The following is a 4,008-nucleotide window of genomic DNA, read 5'->3' as shown; positions in this document are numbered from 1 at the left end:
TAGTTAAAACCCCTTACCCATTTCCCACTGATTCTACAGTGTTCCAAACTCTATGAGTGTAATATACTTTCGGTCTTCAGGTTGCTCCCGCTATGAGTAACACAACCCTCGAGTGAGTCTGCCCTGGGCTTTTGTTTTGTGTTAGAAATTCCCAGGAGCCTTCACGGTCACTTCTGATGCTGTTTTTTTTTTCAGCTAGCTAAGATGTAGCGACAACGACAAACAGATAAAGTCAAAGAGCAGATCCTCGTCTCTCATTAGGATCCAGGTTTGCTGTTTTCATTGGAAGAAAGTTTGTTTTAACTTTCTCGTTTTTCAATCAAAAATGACCAGTGAGGCCTTGACGTTAAAGGTTTCAAAGACAAATGTTCACTTTTTATCCTTACTAATGTGTGTTTTCTTAATGAATACAGAATCAAAATAAATAAATTAAACCATTTTCTTTATTTTCTCCTTTTATTTAATGGAATGCAAATCAATATTGTTTTTGTATTTAGATTTTTAGATTTAGACTTTAGATTTTAGCCCTTTGAGCAAAACAGTTACAATATATTGTAATTTTTAGGAAAAACTGTAAACAATTTGAAATATGATGTCACGATGTTGGTGGTTCCTCTATCTCTAAAGGTGGATTTATCTAAAACACGGTTAAAGGCAACGTCTCTGGTTTGAGAATAGTGCAATAAAAGTAAGTGAACTTAACATCAATCATAGGAACTAGTTTCCTATCACATCTGTAAACTGGAATTTCTGAACTGAGAATAAACTCTTTGCTTGCTTATGATAAATATTATATATTTGCTGTAAAAGCCTTTTGTACATTTTAGTGACCTCATGCATGTAAGGGTTAAAAATCAGTTTCAGACACCTGTGAAGCTCCAAATGCCCCCACAATTGTAGGGGTAGGGAGAAGTCATAAGGGTAGGGGAAGAATTTGGATTATGTCTAAGATTCAACACCATAATGATTACTTTTATATAAAATATTCAGTATCAAGTACTGATACCAATTACTGGTAATTGTTATTTAAATTCGTATTATTTGCTTTCCTAAAAACAATTAGCACAAAACAACATTAAGACAACATTAATGTGCAAAGTTAAGAATCAAAAAGGACGGGACAAGTTAAGAAGAAGAAAAAAAACAAGAATCAAAAAGTGTTCTTTCTTAAATCCCCTACTTATGCCGTGCTGTGTTGTTGCTAAGGATAATACACACAACTTGCAGCACCCCTGGTCATGTGACTGGTGGAGCAGTTCAATATGCTGTGGGCTGGAGGGAGGTTAGGCACAGACAAACTGTTTAGCTCACCTAATAATATTAAATATCTAGAAATGATATGCACTTTATTCTCACTTATTGATGTTAAGTTAATGCACATGAGTGTTTTGTGCATCTCAGTTTAAAGCTTTAAAGAGTTCAAATAAACTTAAGGACAAGTTTTACATCACATTATCCAATCAGGAACTCAGGTATAGTAATGACTTGTTGATGATGTAATCAGTGGGTGGAGTCCTAAACCAACATGGGGGAGAATCTGATCATTCTCCTCGTGAGCTTCACTTTTTCTTACTTTTATCAAGAAAACAATAAAACCTTCTAATTTTATTGTTACTTTTATTTTCTCCCTCCTCAGACTAATGTGGGACACTGAGCCATCAAACTGGTCACAGGGACACAGAAGTACCGCTGAAAGCGTCATCATTCAAACGCAGCTCCTGCTGTAGATGATGAAGCTCAACATACTGAGAGTCTGAATGTTCTCATGAACCCAGACATGGAGACATGGAGACATGATGCTTTTGGAGAACTCTTTAACATAAATAAACCTGATCTCTTAACATCATCTGTGTCTTCCATAATGTAGAAATGAGGCTAAAAACCTTCGACATTAGCTCCTCTCACACGCAGCATGGGGTAAAGTTTATAAAGATATTTCTGAATGAGCGTCTAGAAGTGAATTTGACACCTGACTTGCATTCAGCTTGAATGTTGCTTTATCGGTCCAATCAGAGTAAATGTCACAAAATGAGTCAGTTTGACGAGAGATCAGAAAAATGTTCTTGGTAATAAACGCTAGCTCAGATAAAAGCACGTAGCCGCCATGAAAACAGAACCGAGTCGAGTTGATTCAGCAGGAATTTGTGGACTCTGGCAGGAAAACCAGGACTCTGTGTTTTGATTCATTTAGACTGATATTCTGTTATTGTGCTTGATTCATGAAGCTGACATGATTTAACTTCAATCCCAGCCAGCAAAGCGAAGAGGACCCCATATGGTTTAAAACTGGGCAGAAAATGTGGACCCAAATGGGTTTGTCCACAGTTCCTGTGGTGGCCCCACCTGTGTTTACCCACATTGGCTAAAGTGGGGACTCAGTGGATAGGCTGACTATGCTATCCAGCCACCTGGTGGACAGCGGAGCTCACTAGCTCAATACAGAGAAGCTCAGTAACATGCTATAGCGGAGCTCGCTAGCATGCTACTGCGGAGCTCAGTAACATGCTACAGCGGAGCTCGCTAGCATGCTACTGCGGAGCTCAGTAACATGCTACAGCGGAGCTCACTAGCATGCTACAGCAGAACTTGCTAGCAGGGAGGCTGACTAGAGTCACGAGCTAACCCACTGAGTGCACACTTAAGTCAATGTGAGCAAACAGAGATGGGGCCACCACAGAAACTGCAAACAAAATCATTTGGGCCCACATGTTTTGCCCAATTTTAAACCATATGGGGCCCACTTGGTTTTTCTGGCTAGAATGTGTTGAATTTTAAGAGGATCTGGTGTTTCAGTGAAGCAGCTTCAGATCAGAGAGCCTGACAGTGACGTGTTCCTGAACCCAGACAGAATTATTCGATTATCAGAAGAAACGTGAAGATGATTAGAAAAACTACCACAGTGATCTGAAACTGCACATGTGTGCGCGTGCACGGACACACGCGCAGGATTAATCCTTTCAGGGTAATGAAAGCGTGCAGATTGTTCTCAGCTCTCCCACACCTGGTGCAGGACAGAAATAGCTGCCATGGCGACAGCGACACTGAGTGCATGTGACAGGCGTGTTCGGAGCAGCTGTAGCACGTTTCCGTGGACACTGCATCCGTGTGAATGTGACGGCTTGAACCTGTGTGAGGAAACTAAAGCTTCAGTTTGAAAGGAATCCAGCAGACAGTGAGCTGCAAAGTGACCCCCCCCTACCACCACGAATGAGGATGCTCATTTTTAGAAAGAATATCCAAAGTTTTCCCTCTGAAAGAGCAGGTGCACCACCTGGTCGGCAGGTGATTTTGCAAACAGGGTTGAGTGCGCCTGTGGGAGGCGAGACCCAGCATTAGTATGCTCCTGGCAGAGTCTCAGAGACCTTTGTGGTGCTCACACAAACGCCTCATTATTGCCGTGGAGCAGACTGGAGCTAAATGACTCCAGTCCAGCGGCTCTCCTCGCTGCTTTATCTTGGGGAGATGAAAGGGAAGTCGTAGCATCACTTCATTACCTGAGGGACAAAAGGGCCAGTCTGTTCAAAGAGGAAACTTCAGCTCTAAAGCTGAAAATGAGTCTGAGCATCACACTTAGTTGGAAACGGGAATGTAGTTATTATCTTCTGCGTGCCGTATCCTTAGCTCTTACTCCAGGCTGTGAAATAACAAGTGTCACAAAGTCACGAAGCAGCTTTGATTCATCCAGCCAATGAAACCGTGAAGGATGACAAACCTTCGACCCTCTTTTTACTCCTTCATCCAACTTCTCCTTCCATTCCACATCAAAGTTCTGCAGACTCTTCTGACAAAGTAAACATCTTTGAGGAGGGAGATGGGAGATGGTCAGTGGGAGATGCGTGCGTGGTTAACTCAGCTGTCACATGACCAACCCAATTAGAGTCCCAACATCAGTATGGTGAACTATCGCGATATTTTGAATCTCGTCTTTCCCTTAACCCATAAGAACACATGGTGACATCAGTGTAACAGAAAAATATCACAATTGGGTTCAGTGATCCACTGGGTTTA

The sequence above is a fragment of the Oryzias melastigma genome, linkage group LG3 (assembly GCF_002922805.2).
Source record: "Oryzias melastigma strain HK-1 linkage group LG3, ASM292280v2, whole genome shotgun sequence".
Taxonomy (NCBI): Eukaryota; Metazoa; Chordata; class Actinopteri; order Beloniformes; family Adrianichthyidae; genus Oryzias; species Oryzias melastigma.
This window is presented reverse-complemented; position numbering follows the sequence as displayed.